Below are 19,361 nucleotides of genomic sequence, written 5' to 3' on the forward strand. Positions count from 1 at the left end.
ATTGATGCCTTCCAAAACCAAGAGATTACCATAAATCCAGATTTAAAATTTCTGCTAGACAACAAGCCTAGCCACATAGTCCGCATGGTAATCAGGAAGGATAACGTCACCATGGACACGTTACAGTATTCTGTATCGGACAATGATATGTTACATCCTTCTGTGTGGTCATGGGGGGCGGATTATGTATGGGGTGTGCTGATTGTCATCATTCTGGGATGGTTAAGTTTCCTGACCATCCAAGTGGTGCGTTGGTTAAGATTCTTCAGAAAAACTTTAGCAAAGCTTTGGTTGGAACATTACAAACCGAATCTGCGCACCCGGGTTTTTGAAAAACCCGAATGAAAAGCCCTTTGTGACATTCCAATGTAGTCCAACTTCTCTATTGGATTACATCGTAATGAAGGGGGATTTTGTTGTGCTTTTTCATAAGTTTAAACAGTTATACTTACTTATTTTAGTTATAATGGGTATTCATTGCCTTTAAGAGCAATGTTGATTTATATATTCACTGTTTTGTATGGATTTTCATGTAGGCCGAAGTAAGTCCATGAGAAGATTACTGTGCCGTTCAAAAGCTACTGTTATTGTAACAACATATTATACATTTAGAAAGTTAGAAGATACACCGCACCTGCAGATTCTGAGGCTTCATTGTTTTTCCTATCTGAACATGAATTCTACAGTGTGAGAATGGTCTAGATGTTCCTCAAAGTATATATTCATGTATCAAAGTTTGTCCCTCAGCCCTGAGACAAGGCCTCTAGATGTCAGAGGTGTGAAGTAGTGAAAATATTAGGCATGTATGAGTTAACCCTTAATGGTATGATGCTTATTGCTTATACAACAGTGCCATCTAGATATAAGCGGTTAATACTACATCAGTAGCAAAATTGCATTCTGGGTAGTATTATGACGCCATGCTCCTTATCAATGCACACACCCCTCCAACAATGATTGGTAAGTTCCAAACTCGGAGGGCGTGTTCATCTGATAAGTTTTGGGTTAAGAAACCAGTTACCAGAAAAAAAGGAAAGAAAAGAAAGAAAAAAAAAAGGAGAAACAAACATTTGGATTATAGATCTCTGGAAAATCATTTGGATTATGGGGAAAAACTCTTGAGAGCTGGCTGCCCCAAGACTCTGCACATCACTTGACCCTTGGGTAATGTATATTTTGTTTTATGTAGTATTGATCTAAATTAATTGGCTTGATACTTAGCCAGATACCCGCTCACTTGCGGACGTGTAACGTTAGTTGCTACATCCGTATTTTCTCTGATTTCAGTTACGATGCATATAACTGAAACAAGGGGATAATATTGGAGAAACTCTTTGTTGGGAATCTTTGAATTCCCTAGTTTTATATCAAGCCAATAATTTATACGTTTTGTTGCAATACTACCATTATCTGAAAGATTGGTCATCATTTTTGGGCGGAGCAAGGGCTCGTATCTGTCATCTTCTTGATTGAGTTTTCCGCATAATCCATTGATTGTATATCTCTCACAAATTTAAAGCTGTATTGCATAATATTCTTGTGTTGGTTGAGTAGTGTTTTGTTGGTATCATATAGTGGTGAATTCTGGGTACTGCATATCATTGTATATTATTGAAATTTAGGTTGATTCATTTTTGTTTGTATTTTAACCTATTGTATAATAAACCATTTATATTTTTGCATAGACGCTTGTACCCTGTTTTACTGATTGCACAAAATAATCAGGTTCTTGATTGAACTCTTTAAGATGTTTATGTCCATCTAACTGGGTCAATATAGTTTGCATAATTTTTCTTTTGACCCGATAATTTTTTTAAAAATATTTATATAAAGCATTTGCTTTATATACCCGACAGAGCCTAACCAACTGAGTCACCTTTCCACCGACTGATCCACTTCCAATCATTACTGGTAGGGGAGAGGTGGTGATAAAAGAAGAATTAAGCACCGACTACCGATTCCTAGTTATTATATTAGTCACAGCGATTCATGCATTTCTGCAGGATGACCTATTCTACCAAGACTTGTTGTTGGCTACAAGAATATATTGAGGTTTATAGTAAAATAGTGAGACGCAGGAGACCGATCTCCACTAAAAAGGATGGAGGAATTGCAGAAAAATGTAACCGGGCGAGCACGCGGCTATAGATGACATCATCCTGGATCATGAGCAACCAAAACACATTTTCTAAGGAACAATGCTGAAAAACGGAAGAACATTTCTAATATGACTGAATCTGGAAAACAGTCAGAGTCACTGACAAGGCTGTGCTCCTAAAATGTCCTTTTTACAGGAATTGAGAAAGCACCTGCAAATGCCAGTTCAGGGGGGCTGTACATCTGCACCCATAGGTATCTTACAGGTGCTTGTATTTAGAGCACCACCATCTCATTACATAATGCATAGAACAGGTATCTTCACAGGTACCAACCACTTAACTTCCTGTCCGAGTGACTACCATTCGAGTCCATGTGAACCTTGGAAATCCTTCTAGAACAATACTAATATACTAATCAGCCGTCTCATTAAACCACATTAAAGCGAAGCAAATAATATTTTTCTCACAATGGCACCCATCAAGGGGTGGGATATATTAGGCAGAAAGTGAAGTCGGTTTTTAAAGAAGCACTTCCACAAAATTTTTTAGTCACTAACCTGTTAGAAAAGGCACACACTAATCTGTAGTAAAAGTAATCATCTTACTAGTGACCGTATTTGTGAATTATAACCTCCCTTCTGATCCTCAGCTGTGTCACGTGACCAACACTCTGATCTCCAACTGACACAGGACAGGAAGTCAGTTACTTCTCTACTCATTCCTAAGAGACTGATATTGATGCTTCCATAGGAATACATACAAAAATTGGCTTCCTGTCCACACAAGATTCTGTGCCATTTGTAAAAGTCAGGGTGCTGGTTACATGATACAGCTAAGGATCAGAACGGAGGTTATAAATCACAAATACAGTTAGAAAATTACCTTCACTACAGTTTAACATCATGTACCTTTCTAACAGGTCAGAGAATAAAAAAAGTGTGCGATTGCTTCTTTAAGTTGATGGAAGTAAGATAATAGTCAAGTGTAAGGATCTGAGAGACTTTGACAAGATCCAGACTGTGGTGGTTAGTTGACTGGGTCGGAGCATCTCCAACAAAGTAGATCTTTTGGGGTGTTCCTGGTATGGAGTGGTTAGTACCTACCAAGAGGTGCCCAAAGAAGTAGAACCCGCGTATGGGCACCCCAGACTGATATGCTTGGTTAAGTAAAGGCTATGCTGTCTGGTCCAACAGAAGACGAACTGTAGAGCAAATAGCTGAAAAGTTTTTTGTTTTGTTTTTTCAGTCAATATTAAAAAGTGGTGTCAGCACACAGTGTATGGGGCTGCATATATCTGAAAACTGGTCAGAGTGACCCTGCTGATTCCCAAGAAGGCCTAAATCGGGTATGTGAGCTGGACCATAGAGCAACGGAAGGTGGTAGCCTGGTCTGATTAATCTTATTTATTTTTACATTATGTAGACGGCCTAGGGAAGAGATGACACCAGGATTAACCATGAGAAGAAGACAAGATAGTCTAAACTGTATTAGGCTCTGGGCAATGTTCTGCTGGGAAACCTTAGATCCTGGCACTCATGTGACACGTACCACCTGCCTATTATACAGGCAAGTACCCCTCTTCACAGCAACGGTAGTACCTAATGGCAGTGACCTCTTTCGGCAGGATAATGCTCCGGCCACACTGCAAAATCTCTTCAGAAGTGGTCTGAGGAACATGACAAGGTCCAAAGTGATGACGTGGCCTCCAGATTTCCCAGATCGAAATCCATCATCTGTGGGATATGTTGGAAAAACAAACCCAAACCATGGAGGCCGCACCAAGCAACTTACAGGATCTGCTGCTATAGGACACCTTTAGTGACCTTATATATAGAGTCCATGCCTCGACGGGCCACAGCCATTTTGGTGGCATAAAGGGGGCCTATATAGTAGGCAGGTGATTTTAATGTTATGGCTGATAGGCAAGTTTTCCCTTCCTCACAAGCTTAAAAAAGGGGTATTCCAGTTATAAGAAGTTGTTCCCTATCCACGGATAGGGAAGAACTATCGGATCAGTGGGGGGGGGGGGGGGGGGGGGGGTCCTACAACTGGGAATCCTACCAATCAGGAGAATGGGATCCCAGACTCTGTGGAGCCCCCCTGAAATGGACTGAGCAGCTGGTCGGAAAAGCACGTCGCCGCTCCGAAGAGCTGCTCTGTCTATTTCAAGGGGCTCCACAAGGTAAGGGGTCCCTGTCCTTGTGATCGGTAAGGGTCCCAGTGGTAGGATACAGGATCACTTGTTATAACCGGAATACCTCTTTAAGACAACTGCTCAAATAAGCAAATTAGGATAAGGAAAAGGAAAATAAAAAAAAATTATAAAAATGGAGAAAGGTTGTGTAATGAAATGCATTCTTTTTGTCCAGCATGTAACTATAGAGAGATGCATTGCAACATCCACAGGGCTCACCCACCCATACACCGGAGGAGGGGGCTCACAGCCGCACGCAGCTCCATTACAGAATCACTGCACCATTCAATACAGTCCTGTAATGAGATTAAACACTGTTCGATTTACCCTTGAATAGCTGCCAGCAACTCAGCGCACACACATCAGGAGCCTGACCACTACACTGCCCTGGTGATGCAAAGAGACAAATGGCCAACATTTCTAGACTTTACCTACGGATATATAATGTCCATAAGTGGGCAACCTGTCCCACCACACAGCCCCCTGCACCATTATTTGGGGGTGGTGACTGCTGTTACTGCCGTCTGGCAGTGCAACATACGTTTCACGAAGATCTGCTCTGTGCCCGATTAACCCTTTATGGTCACCATAAAAACACCATTAAAGTGCTCGTGTTAAAATAACCAAAACGGTTCAGATAAAAGGGCTCTCGTACAGAGAGACAATTGCCCAAACAATCCTTTATATAGGCTTTCATTCATGATGATTGCCCATTTTTGCCCTGTTTGATCGCTGGACAATCGTACAAACGAAAATCCTTAGGATTAGAGATTAGGGAAGGTCTTAAGATTCTATTAGGCGACCTGCACACGTTGCAGAATACATGCAGAAAAACTGCAAGATAGTACAGTACCAGCAAAGTGTATGAGATTGTACAAATCTTATACAACTTTGTGGATTATTTTTATCTTGTGAAAATTGACATGCGTTGCGGATTTCACCCTTTTCCAATGAAGGGCGAGATCTGCGGTAAAACAGCATCTAATCCACACAACAAAAAAATAAATAAATAATATCTAGTTAGAAATCCACATGGATCGTATGTGCGTTCACCCACACTCGTGTGCAGTAGGCCTTACGCTCGGTTCAGACCTGAGCATTCGCGATGGAGCGCTCTGTATGCGCGATTGTACGGGCGTTTGCAATCGCGCATACAGAGACAAGCGAACGCCCATTGTTGCGCGTTCCCGCTGAAGTCTATGTACGGGAACGCGCGACAAGACGCCCCAAAGAAGCTCATGTACTTCTTGGGGCGTCGGGCGTTTTACAGCGCGTACGATCGTGCTGTAAAACGCTCAGGTGAGAACCATTCCCATAGGGAATCATTGGTTCTTGCCTGTTGAGCGTTTTACAGCGCGTAGGTACGCGCTGTAAAACGCTCAGGTGTGAACCCAGCCTTGGGGTCAGATTCCTCAGAATTGAATTTATTCAGAAAGTGCTCAGATTGACTGAAGAAGTCTCTGTATCTCTAATCAAAAGACACAGAATTCCTGTTCGGTAGAATGAGAACTTTTTGAAAAATTCTGGTTACATTTTAGAATTTTAGATTCAATTTGGATTTGGGGGGGGGTGTACTAGCTCTCCTTGGGGTGAGCGCCTTAATCGGTGTAAGGAGACTTTTAGAACAGTGTTTCCCAACCAGTGTGCCTCCAGCTGTTGCAAAACTACAACTTTTGGCTGTCCGGGCATGCTGGGAGTTGTAGTTTTGCAACAGCTGGAGGCACACTGGTTGGGAAACACTGTTCTAGGCCATACATACATGCTTGCTCCGCCGGAATTCTGAGAAGAAAGGGATACAAATGAGCTCTTGACAAGCTCTGCCTCTAATGCCACCAGATGCAAGGCAGCTATCCTATAAGTCAATGTTCGACCCTATAAATAGGCCTTAAGACATGACTTGGATATTAAACAAGCCAGCATCATATCTGCAGACAGAGGTTTTGTGAGCGATTGCCCCTCACCAGTGCAGAGCAGAGAGTACTTGCTTAAATGGGCGAGAGGCCTAGGTCAGGATTTGAGGGGGTACTCCCTCTCCTTTGAGACAGAGCGCTTGTAAGTCAATGTTTACCATTTAAATAGGCCTTGAGACATGACTTGGATAATAAATAAACCAGCATCTCATCTGTCTGCTTTACATCTGGTGGCATTAGAGGCAGAGCTTGCCAAGAGCTCATTTGCATAGTTTTCTTCCAGAATCATTTGCTCATCTTTACTTACGATACCTGGAACATTTAAATGAAAGTAAACTAGCGCCAATCTGATCGTTATATCAGCCATCAGTGCTCGCTATAAGCAATTTATCTGAACCCCAACACAACATGATAACATTATCTTACATAGGACTGCACGCCACCATCCTCTGCAGTCCCCACTGCTCCATTGTTATGATCTTGTCACGCTAGGTTCTCCTTAATGACGTTGTTGCCCAGTAAGGTCACAGGATACCAATATAGTTGACATAATGGAGTTTTAGGTTTACCGGTGAACCCCTGGATTGGATTACGTATGTATTCCTGTATACCAATAGGTTTAGAACATCTAATACGCAATCGCATATGACGTGTGTGTATAGTCCTCACTGGATTGCGACATTTGCCACGTGCTCACAGGGTCCCCATGGCATTTAATTTCGTAGAAGGACAAAACCTCCTGTACGCATAATGAAGCCTGACATTCGCTCAGTTCCATGTCGATAACTTGGGCACGTGAATGAAATGGAAATGCCAGACTGCGGACTGATGTGATCTCTGCAGAGCAGGCAGCACCCCAGGGAGCCATAGCGAGGTAGAAGGGATCGCCTTACCAGGTGTCACAGCAGCCGCGTGGGCAATTAGACAAAATAATAAGTATTACTTCTCTCACCGCCTACGTCAGCTGGACCGGGAGGAGAAGCAGTTCACGAAAAGTTCAGCTGAGCCAGGTTTAACCATTGCAATAGACATAGATTCAATGGAACAAAATGCAAGTACATATAGGAAATTTGTTTATTACAAGGGTCGTTAGAGTATATGGAAGACATGGGGGGGCCTGCTCAGGACGCCCCTCACTATGAACCAGAACGGAAGGCCTGCTTTGTGTCACCCATGCAATACCAAATTTCCCCTGTAGAGGCCGCTGCAGGGCAGATGCCTGGCCAAAGAAGGATTCCCAGACCTTGCAGCGATCAGCTGATCACCATGCCTTTAATATGAACGGGCATTTCTCTAGAAATAGTGCCACCCTCGACCGTGGACAAAGTAACTAGGGTTGAACTACAATACCAGACACAGCCCAAGCTCTATGAAGTCACTGAACCAGCAGGGTGATGTTAGTGCAGAGGCAGTTCTTAATAGATAAACACTGAGGGGATTTATTAATGTTTCATGGCGTAAAAAAGTCACATTTTGCTAAAATTTTGTTCAAAAATTGGCACGTTTCCTGAATTTATGCCATGCTCACCGCTTTCCCCAAAAAAAATAAAAAAGATAGGGCCTATGCCATTTGACAATTCTTCCACCACCTCCTTGCTGGCATAGATTTCATTTTTTTGTGCACCGATCTCTAGACATGCACCTAAATTTTTTTTATAATAAGGCCTCATGCACACAACCGTATGTAATTTTCTGGTCCGCAAAAAATACAGATGACGTCTATATTTTTGCAGAACTGAACAGCTGGCCCCTAATAGAACAGTCCTATCCTTATCCGTAATGCGGACAATAATAGTACATACGGACGGAAATACGGAAACAGAATGCACACGGAGTAAATTGTTTTTTTGCGGACCCATTGACTCCCCCCCCCCCCCCCCAGAGTCGATCTTTATGTTCATGTGCTATTTATCTACGTACAGATCAGAGAGATTTTAAAAAATAAAAACCCGCGAGAGTCTAGAATTTCTGCAATAAGAAAAAAAAAAAAAAAAAAAAAAAAAAAAGCTTGTGGCAGAAATCCACAAAACCAACACTATTATTTTAAAAAGGATAGTTTTGTTTAGTTTTTTAAATACATCTCAGATGTATATATTTCACTTAACTTTATTACCCTTTACGTTAAAAGGTTCGGTCAGGCAAATACAAATGGCCTATTACATTACAAATCACAGAAGAAAAATAATAAAAAGCCCCAGAGCAGGCGATCTTAATACAGCAGATGATCTCAGAAGAGATGAGGCAAGGTTACGTAATCGCAAGCGCTGGTACCTATGCCTCCGTGAATGATGCTTTTGTTCGCAGGCAGCCGATATGGGCTGTTAACTGCGGGCATACGCCACACTTGCTGGAACATTTCATTTTAAAAACGGGAGGTAGACACTACAGAGCGGCGCAGTGTAATTATTCAACATGACAGCACATCAGCACCGAGGGGAGAAAAATGAGCCATATGCAGAAGAAAAATAAAAAAATCCCTGCTTTATGGAAAATGTTAAGGCCACAAAAAGGTAAAAAAAAATATCCAATTACCTGCAGATATGGCCCAGTGTAGGCAAATAGTGACACATGATTATAGTATGTACATAGAGCAGGGTCATCACATAAATCTAAGGCCGCTCATACACGTTTCTGAAGCCAGCCATCACTCCACATCCTCTCATACATGTACCTGCATGTATTCTCAGTAGGAAGAGGGAGCTGTCGGCTCAGGATCAGGCATACCCAACTGTCTGATCCTCATCTCTCCCAATATCTGCGGTCAGGGGAGAACCTCGAGGCGCCCATACAAATTAGTGGTCCTGTTCTGCGGAAATCAGTGGGTGTGGCCCACATTTATGTGTACAGCCATATGGGGCTGCCGTAGCCCTATTAGGTGCGGCCGCCCAATTCCTCCTCGCAGCTGCCAGCCATGTACATAACAACCCGACGCCCTTAGCGTTAATTAACGCTGTGAATGTTAGGTAGGCATTTTGTGCTCCTGGGACAATATTGTGCGCTGCACTGTGGTATCTGGTTCTGCTGCGGCGGTATTTTGCGCTGCACTGTGGTATCTGGTTCTGCTGCGGCGGTATATTGCGCTGCACTGTGGTATCTGGTTCTGCTGCAGCGGTATATTGCGCTGCACTGTGGTATCTGGTTCTGCTGCGGCGGTATATTGCGCTGCACTGTGGTATCTGGTTCTGCTGCGGCGGTATATTGCGCTGCACTGTGGTATCTGGTTCTGCTGCGGCGGTATATTGCGCTGCACTGTGGTATCTGGTTCTGCTGCGGCGGTATATTGCGCTGCACTGTGGTATCTGGTTCTGCTGCGGCGGTATATTGCGCTGCACTGTGGTATCTGGTTCTGCTGCGGCGGTATATTGCGCTGCACTGTGGTATCTGGTTCTGCTGCGGCAGTATATTGCGCGGCACTGTGGTATCTGGTTCTGCTGCCGCGGTATATTGCGCTGCACTGTGGTATCTGGTTCTGCTGCGGCGGTATATTGCGCTGCACTGTGGTATCTGGTTCTGCTGCGGCAGTATATTGCGCTGCACTGTGGTATCTGGTTCTGCTGCGGCGGTATTTTGTGCTGCACTGTGGTATCTGGTTCTGCTGCGGCAGTATATTGCGCTGCACTGTGGTATCTGGTTCTGCTGCGGCAGTATTTTGCGCTGCACTGTGGTATCTGGTTCTGCTGCGGCAGTATTTTGCGCTGCACTGTGGTATCTGGTTCTGCTGCGGCAGTATTTTGCGCTGCACTGTGGTATCTGGTTCTGCTGCGGCGGTATATTGCGCTGCACTGTGGTATCTGGTTCTGCTGCGGCAGTATTTTGCGCTGCACTGTGGTATCTGGTTCTGCTGCGGCAGTATTTTGCGCTGCACTGTGGTATCTGGTTCTGCTGGGGCGGTATTATGTGCTGCACTATTATACTGCTGGCCCTGCCTACTATCAATTTACCCCCGCTTAGGATACGGGGGACGCTTTTATTTATTTTATTTTTTCCATGGCTACTTATGTTCCCAATCCTCCCCTGTTCGGCAGTACCATGGAGCAGGAGCAGCAGCAGCACATAGACAGGACCGCACCATTGCATACACTCTGGGGAACTTTATTCTCATGAGTGAGACCCCAAACAATCAAAAACTCCTGTGGATAGGTGATAAGGTGTTATGGTTGGACAACCCTTGACCTTGCAACCTTATCTGGTGGATCTGCCATAACGTAGATCAGCAGCTTCCAACCTACGACTCCACGTGTTGCGAACTTACAACTCCCAGCATGCTCTGATCGCCGCAGGATGGGAATTGTGCCTAGTGCTTTCCAGCTATGACAAAACTACAGAGTCGAAAAATGGCGTCAGTGGGTAATTCACTGCATTAGGAATCGCTGGCGGCCACGGACCATAACCATGGCCTAAACACTCTGATATCGTATATTTTCGGCGGACAGAACGATGTACAGTACATGCCTCGATGGTCTGAAATTTAATTTAATCCAGTGAGTCATTGTGTAATGAAAGACATGTGGACCGCATTTAGGGAAAAACAGGACTAGAAGACACTATAGGCAGTGTGCCGAGGTTACTGGAATTCAACTTTGCTCAGAAAACCCACATTATGCAGAAAGCCGCTTACTGGAGAATTAGGCGTCGGGTTAAATCATTTGAACTAGTGCATAAAGTAATATTCTGCTTTCTGGAAAGACTTGGGAAAGTTGTTACTAAAGGTCGGAAACCCCTTCTATACGACTGTTCCTACTAGTTTTTATTGAGGATCTAAGAGACAAGCTCAGCACGACCATATATTACATTTATTTGAGCGTCATGTAATACTACATTTTCCCTGTAGTGGCCGCTGTAGAGAAAAAGGTTTACCCATCTGCAGCTGATCGTTTCAACAGCCAGACCTGAGGCAGTCATTCGGGGCGGCATCGTTAGGATAACCCCTTTACAGGTATGACCCCACGGTTCGACTGGCCAGATGCAATTAAGCCATGTCCACCTGTGGCAGCCAATGGCTGCACGGCTTGCTTGCACTATATTGCAGTAAGGGCTGCCACTGGGTGCAGGGGTGTATCTATCACAAGGCAAACAATGCATTTGCCTAGGGCGGCACTTGCCAATGGGGCGGCAAAATGCCTTGTTTGCTTAGTGATAGTTACACAATATGCAAAATACACAATATGCTAAATATTTTTTTTGCCCCTTGTCCGATCCTTCACTATGCGAGCGGCATCGCCGGCGCCGCATAGTGAAGGAGTTGAAAGACTTACTTCCTCCCGACCTCCCCTGCCTTTTGCGCTTGCGCGTTGCCGTTGTGACGTCACACGGAGGTGGAGTCACGGGCCGGCAATGCTAGGGTGAGCCTTATCTCCTCCAAGTGCAGAACAGATCCTGCACACGGTAACCGTGAACACTGAGGCCAGGCCCCGGCCACCAATGCACTAATCCCTGAGCCTGCTGTCTTCAAAAACTTTGGCCTTGACAGGAAGGGGTGGGTCAAATTTATATTAGGGGGGTGCCCGAGTTTAGTCTCGCCTAGGGCAGCACAAAACCAAGATACACCACTGCACGGGTGGCTGTGGTTTAGCCATGGCCAATATAGGAGGGAAGGGGGGGTCCTAACCTCCCTTTATTACCCCAAACTGAATTTTTTTTTTTTTTTTTTAAGAGGTCTCGTTTCAAATGATACTGGCCATACATTTTAGGTAGTTGTTGGCCCACAAACTTCTTTGGCTGGCTGCTATCTCCTGCAACTTCCTTAGGGCTCATGCACAGGACCGTATTTTCTTTCAGAGTCCGTTCAGTTTATTTTTGCGGAACCATTAATTTCAATTGTCCGCATTATGGACAAGGATAGTCCTGTTCTATTAGGGGCCAGCTGTTCCGTTCTGCAAAATACAGACTGCACACGGGCGTCATCCATATTTTTTTGCGGACTGCAAAATATATATACGGTCGTGTGCATGAGCCCTAATACAGTACCAACAAAGTGCATAAGATTAGACAAATATCATATCCGTGCGGATTTTGAAATTTACTGTATGTCAATTGTCACCCTTTTCAATGGAAGGGGGAGATCTGCAGAAAAAAATAAAAAAAAAATCTCATCAAATCCACAATAAAATCCGCTAGCAACATGTACAGGTGGCAAAGTAACCATCTGGCGCCCAGCAAGTTTCATGCGCTGGTCCTATTAATCAGTACTGGCCCCATGCACAATCTACACACAGTCATGCAGTAACCTCAGTAAAGCTGAAAAACTGTTAACCCTTGTGACAGAACAGCTCAATATTTTTTTTATAAAGACCAATTGAAAAAAAATAATTTTTAGCCCAAAATTAGTAAAATGCAAATCATAAAAAATAAAACGTTATGGAGGACATGAGATGCAGGCCACAGCACCCAGCCAGCCCTATCTTCAGCATTCTGTCTGGACTTTGCTTATTAAAGGAAATGTGTCTCCAAAGTTTTTTTTCTGCCATTTAAAACCAAATAGTAACACGTATCCATTTTTTCTAATCAGTTTTTATTATCTGATTGCAGATTTCTCTATTCTATTTCCTGAACATGATTATTGGGGCGGCCATCTTGCCTGAGCTGTTCTTAAAGGGGTTGTCTCACTTCAGAAAATGGCATTTATAATGTCGAGAAAGTTAATACAAGGCGCTTACCGATTTATTGTGATTGTCCATATTGTCTCCTTTGCTGGCTGGATTCATTTTTCCATCACATTATACACTGCTCGTTTCCATGGTTCCGACCACCCTGTGATCCAGCAGCAGTGGTCGTGCTTGCACATTAAAGGAAAAAGTGCTAGCCTTTGCACACTCCTGAGCTCCCTGCCACCAGAGAGGCCAGCGCTTTTCCTATTTTGTGCAAGCATGACCAGCACTTCTAGATTGCAGAGTGGTCAGAACTAGAGATGAGCGAATTTCAGGTTATGAAATTCGATCAGGCTTCGTTTACTGGTAAAAAGGTTAATTACGTTACGGAGTCCGTTACCACGGACCATAAGGCAATTCTATGACGGAATGCCTTTAGAGGCATTTCCGTCATGATAGAAGTCTATAGGCTGCATAACGGATCCGTCCCATTTCCATTATTCCATTCCGCTGCATAATGGAGAGGACTCCCCTGCATAACGGAAACGGGACGGATCCGTTTTGCAGCCCATAGACTTCCATTATGACGGAATGCCTCTAAAGGCATTCCGTCATAGAATTGCTTTATGGTCCGTGGTAATGGAATCCATAACGCAATTCACCTTTTACCAGTAAACAAAGCGTGAACAAATTTCAAAATATGAAATTCGCTCATCTTTAATCATAACCATGGAAACGAGCAGTGTGTAAGCAAAAATACATCAAGCCAGCAAGGGAAGCAATATGGACAATTACTATACATTCACAAGGACTTGTATTAACTTTCTCTACATGATAAATACCATTTGCAGAAGAGAGAACCTCTTTAACAGCATTTAGAAAATTGCTTTACGGCAGCCCCTTCATCGGCAATGGTCAGGAGGGGGCCCCATTTACTTCTATGGGAGAGTTTTCTAGGCATGCTCTGTGACCTGTGCAGAGGCCATTGTACAAGGATAGAATAGATAAGCTCTGGAGGATCCAGTCTTATCTAGACACAGATGTGATATCATTACAGGCAGGATTAGAATAACAGTTAAAGGGAACCTGTCACCGGGATTTTGGGTATAGAGCTGAGGACATGGGTTGCTAGATGGCCGCTAGCACATCCGCCATACCCAGTGCCCATAGCTCTGTGTGCTTTTATTGTGTAAAGAAAACGATTTGATACATATGCAAATGAACCTGAGATGAGTCCTGTATGTGAGATGAGACAATTTGCATATGTATCAAATCAGTTTTTAGAGTAAATAGTTTTTATTGGTGTTTTATAAAACAGCAAATAATAGCTATATTAGCAGTGTCACATCACAGCAGGTGTTACATCACAAGCCTACCCAGTAGGCCTGAATACATAGCAATGATATACAGAAGTAGTTTTGCATATTCGACAGGGTCTGTAACAAAAAGACCATAACTTTGAAGGATAGAGGGGGTGGGAAAAAAGGGGGGGGGGGGGGAGGGTGGGAGGTAAGAAATGTCAGCTTATACACTAGAATGAGAGAACCATTCCCACTGGATGTCTGTCACCCGACTCACAACCCGAGTGCGTGGAACAAGCATCGATTCAGGAGGAATAATTGGGGTTACGGAACCAAGGATCCCACGTGAGTAGCTTAGATTTAAGGGAGATAATCGTGGGTGGCAATGAACTCTCGTATCTACAGGACGTGTTGACCTCTTGTATGACCTCAGCTAAGGTTGGTGAAGCTACTTGCTTCCATTGACGTGTAATTATCAATTTAGCACTAAGTAAAATATGTCCCATAATATTCCTGCCCTCAGGGGGAACATCCTGAATACCCAAATCAGTTTTTTTACACAATAAAAGCACACAGAGCTATGGGGACTGGATATTGCGGATGTGCTAGCGGCCATCTAGCAACCCAAGTCCTCAGCTCTATACACAAAATCCCGGTGACAGGTTCCCTTTAAGCAGATAACTGCAGCAAAGTTATCTGTACAGACCAAAAAGTGGCGCCTATTATGCTTTGTGGCCAGGGCGAAAGCTGCAGGATTTTGTGTTTTTTTTGTTTAGATATACATATCGAGAAGAAAAAAAATTATAAAATGTATTATTATTTTTATTATTCCACCATATTCCGCAGCGCTTTACAAATTCATAGGGTTCGTGTACAAAAACTAACTGGCTAATATACAACTGAAACACTAGGAGTCAGGGCCCTGATCGCAAGAGCTTACAATCTATGAGGAATTGGGGGTGACACATAAAAGGTAGTTGATTGTGATAAGTAGGATTCAAGCCATTATTGAGCTGAAAGGAGTATTGAAAATTAAAAATAACCTTAAAAAAAAATTATGTGTTTAACATAAAATCGTGATTTAACCATTTTCGGATGACACCCCAGTAGCATGCCCCTTATTCCAAGCCAACATTTGCGGTGCAGGCAGGGGCCTCTTCCAGCCCGAGATGCCTGCGCCATTGCCTCATATATAGCGGGCCACAGGCTCCTATGGCCTGCTGTAGTCAACTGTATCCCAGTCCTGTGGACGGTCATACAATTTAATTTAGGAGGGCCCCTGCCGCCGCCATGTGAAAGCGTCAGATCATTATATCTATGGTCGTTCCGCCCCTGCCTTCTGTGCGCGTTTCGTTATTTCTCCTATTCCTATCCGTCAGGCAGACCAGAATAGGTCACAGTCTTTAACTTGCAGATACATGGAACTGCCAAAAAAACACAGAAGTGTGCACGGCCCCTAGAAATGAATGGGTCAGTGCGCTACGCCGTGTGGACAGCGAGCGGATGAAAAATTCGGCAAGGTGCATGAGGCCTATGGGTACATTTGCGCTTCTCCATGTCCAACGTTTGCTTGGACAAGCGCTTTAAACAAGACACGTGAACAAATATTTCACCAAGAGAGGGGATTTTTCCATCCCATACAACGCTCGGGTGGGCAGTACTACACACAGCGAGTTTTAAGAGTCTGTTTCTGCATTCACACCCCCAATCCACAGCCAAACTACACTGAGCATATAGGCTATGCGCATACAGAAAGGCAGCCATTTTTAAAGCCCCCCTCCCCAGAAAGGCAGCCATTTTTAAAGCCCCCCTCCCCAGAAAGGCAGCCATTTTTAAAGCCCCCCTCCCCAGAAAGGCAGCCATTTTTAAAGCCCCCCTCCCCAGAAAGGCAGCCATTTTTAAAGCCCCTACTCCCCAGAAAGGCAGCCATTTTTAAAGCCCCTACTCCCCAGAAAGGCAGCCATTTTTAAAGCCCCTACTCCCCAGAAAGGCAGCCATTTTTAAAGCCCCCCAGCCTTTAGGGTTAGCATTAGTCTCCAGGCCCACATCCAATAAGCTGCATACCATGCCCATAGGTCGTGCCTGCAGCACCTGAGCCTCTCTGTACAAGGTGCTCCTACCTGCCTTACCTGTTATACTCAGGGTCTAGGCCAGGGCTGTGCTTGCAGAAGGGAGGCCTCAGCCGGCTGTCTCATTTCCTTCCCTCTTTATCTCTAGCTGCAAGTAAACGAATTATCCATTCCGCCCACCACTTCCAGGCGTCTCCTCCCTGAGCTGTCTCTTAGACAGCTCCAGACCACGCCCCCCACAGGAGCTGTCACTCACACGCCGCAGCCCCGCTTCCCAGTCTGCGCATTACGCCTGTCAATCATATCATGCAAGCCCCCGCCCACATTCGCACCTTGGCTGTCACTGAAACAGAACGTCCGCGGTTGACCTGCTGTCAGTCAAATGGAGCTAACCACGCCCACTCCAAGCCCAAGGAACGTTTCGATTCCGCTAGTCGGCGCATGCGCAGTTGCCGCTCTACAATCGCCTCAGAGTTGACGTGACGCAAGGAGGGCGCGTGTGAGCCGCTGCTAGGTAGTAGTCACGGAGGAGACTGGAGTCGTGTCAGTGTGCTCATGTGTGAGGAAATAAGTCACAAAAACTGACACTGAGAACGAACTGAAGGAAAACGTGAGGTATAACAACTTGAAAGACGGTCATACTGGGCATTGGGGAACCTTTCTAAATTTAAAGGGGTACTTCATAACTATATATATATATATATATATATATATAAAAAATGTATTTTATTTTTCTTGAGAATTTTGCTTTGTAGGTAACATAAGGTTACTTACTGGAAATGTAGTGCCAGCTTGAGCCTGCGCACAAATGGCTACCCGGTATGGACATGTGACATTGTCATGTGACCTGTGTAACCAAAGTCAGCTGATGAGTGCGAGGTGTGTCGCACTTGACAGTAGCTTTTTAATAAGAACCTACAATAAGGCCAGGTTTACACAAATTTTTATTGTAATTTTATAAATTTTTTGCATTTTTTGTCAAAACGTGGCAAGATTTAAACTGAAGAAATAGTTATAAGTGGCAGATTAAGAAGACCCTGGGCTGTTTCCCAAACTACCCCCTCCACTCCACCACCACTAAATAAATTCAGACCCCAGATTATACACCTAATTTAAAGGGGATTTCCGAGATTTTTTTTATACTCTGGATAGGTCATCAGTATCTGATCAGTGGGGGACCCCTGCCGATCAGCTGAACCCCTGTGGGGCTGAGCTGCTCCTAGACCATGTGACTGATAAACGTGACGTCACATGGCCTAGGAAAAGCTAAAAGAAGGCTGCGGCGCCACCGTGAGTAACAGTGCCTTCTTAGACTGACCGCCTGGGGTCCCAGGTGTCGGATCCCACCGGTCAGATACTGATGACCTATCCTGAGGATAGGTCATCAGTTAAAAAAAATCTTTGAAAACCCTTTTAATCCAGACCCAACAATACAGACCCCAGACCAGACTCCTCCATATACTCCTCACTCCTGATTCCCCTTCATCACTGGACAGCGTCAGGACCCAGCGGGGCAGTGCCTGGAGATGAAGAGGAACCCGGGAGCGAAGAAGGTAAGTAATGGCAGCCATTGTTTATTAAAAGGGTTTTCTGGTTGTGCAATACTCAGGATAGGTCATCAGTATTGGATATACAAGGGTCCGACACCCGTTACCCCTGCAATCAGCTGTTTGAGGAAGCTGTGGTGAGCGCCCCCCACTGATCTGATATTGATGACCTAGGTCATTAGTTAAAAAAAATCTTGGAAAACCCCTTTAATCCAGACCCAACAAAACAGACCCCAGATCATATACTCTTCACTCCCAATTCCTCTTCGTCACCGGATGGTTCCTGGAGATGAAGAGGAACCCGGGAGCGAGGAGGGTTAGTAATGGCAGGCTGGCAGCCATGTTTATTAAAGGGGTTTCCTGGGTTGTGTGATGACCCATCCTCAGGATAGGTCATCAATTTTGAATATACAAGGGTCCGACCCCTGCGATTGGCTGTTTGAGGTGAGCGCCCCCCCCCCCCCCCCCCCCACTGATCTGATATTGATGTATATTCTGGAGTCTTTGGCAGCCATGGTGACACTTGTAGTTCTTCAATGTACTGGTAGCTCCCATTCACTGCTCTGGGAGTTATTGGAACAGCGGAGCGCCGACTGCTTGGCCGTATCCGTAATTCTAGACACCCTAGCCCAGTGCGTGCTGAGAGATATTCCCATCTCGGCCATTGAAGGCCGAGGTGGGACGACCCCTTTAAATTGTCCTTTTCTGGTAGACTGGAGAGGTTAGATGCGATTTACAGCCTCCGTATGCTTCTGTATGACCCAAACCTGCACACATAGGGCACAGGAATGGGGTGACGTTATTTACGCCTTCTACTTTTTTCCACAATTTTTGTGGACTTAACTTTTTTACATTGTTTAGAAAAACAATATTTTCCACCCGTCCTGCTAATAAATGGCGGCAGTCCAGGTGCCCACACAGTCCCAGATGTGCATTACATGCACACATCTGGTGTTCACTGGGAAACCATCAGTTCCTGGACCTTAGCCTGACCAGGTTACTGGAAAGCGAGGGACACCCAGGCCAAAAATAATGTTTTATAACCCTGTGTCTAAGAGACGAAGGCGATAGAAACAGAAGCTGGAGAGAAATGAGATGAGACGGTTAAAGGGGTATACAGGAGGCATATTGTAAAGAAATATCTAAGGCTCCATGTTCATTGCGTAAAGACGTAACCTGCCCCAGTTATACCAGTGGGTTTACGTAACTGGGCTTGCACAGATCAACATGACCGCCAGGGCAGCTGTTTTTAGAGACTGGTTTGCCTTGATGAGACCAAGGGTGCACAAATTATTTTTAAAGTGGTTTTCCAGGCTCCTGATATTGAGGGCCTATCCTCAGGATTGGTCATCAATATCCAATTAGTGGGGTCCAACCCAACCCACCCCACCGATCAACTGTTCCCTGCGGCTTCTATTGGTAGTATAAGCAGTTAAAGGGGTTGTCCGGGTTTAGAGCTGAACCCGGACATCCCTCCATTTTCACTCTGGCAGCCCCCCTGACAGGAGCATCGGAGCAGTTCATGCTCGGATGCTCTCCTTTGCCCTGCGCTAAATTGTGCAGGGCAAAGGCATTTTTAGGAGTTCCGGTGACGTATCGGGGCTCTCCATGGGGCTGACAGGAACCCCGGTGACGTCACTGGCACTGATGGGCG

General features: G+C 44.8%; 1 protein-coding gene across 2 annotated transcripts in view; it reads right to left on the reverse strand.

Annotated features, from left to right (window-relative positions):
- TBC1D24 (TBC1 domain family member 24) overlaps positions 1-16,421 on the reverse strand; it is a 45,022-nt gene extending 28,601 nt beyond the window's left edge. Inside the window, exon 1 of one of the 2 annotated variants that reach the window (XM_044303716.1) lies at positions 16,221-16,421. The gene's annotated coding sequence lies outside the window, so the exon portion shown is untranslated. The remainder of the gene's footprint in view (positions 1-16,220) is intronic. The other variant, XM_044303715.1, reaches the window with a different exon arrangement.
- Between the last annotated feature and the right edge of the window lie 2,940 nt (positions 16,422-19,361).

Source organism: Bufo gargarizans, chromosome 8 (assembly GCF_014858855.1).
Source record: "Bufo gargarizans isolate SCDJY-AF-19 chromosome 8, ASM1485885v1, whole genome shotgun sequence".
NCBI lineage: Eukaryota > Metazoa > Chordata > Amphibia > Anura > Bufonidae > Bufo > Bufo gargarizans.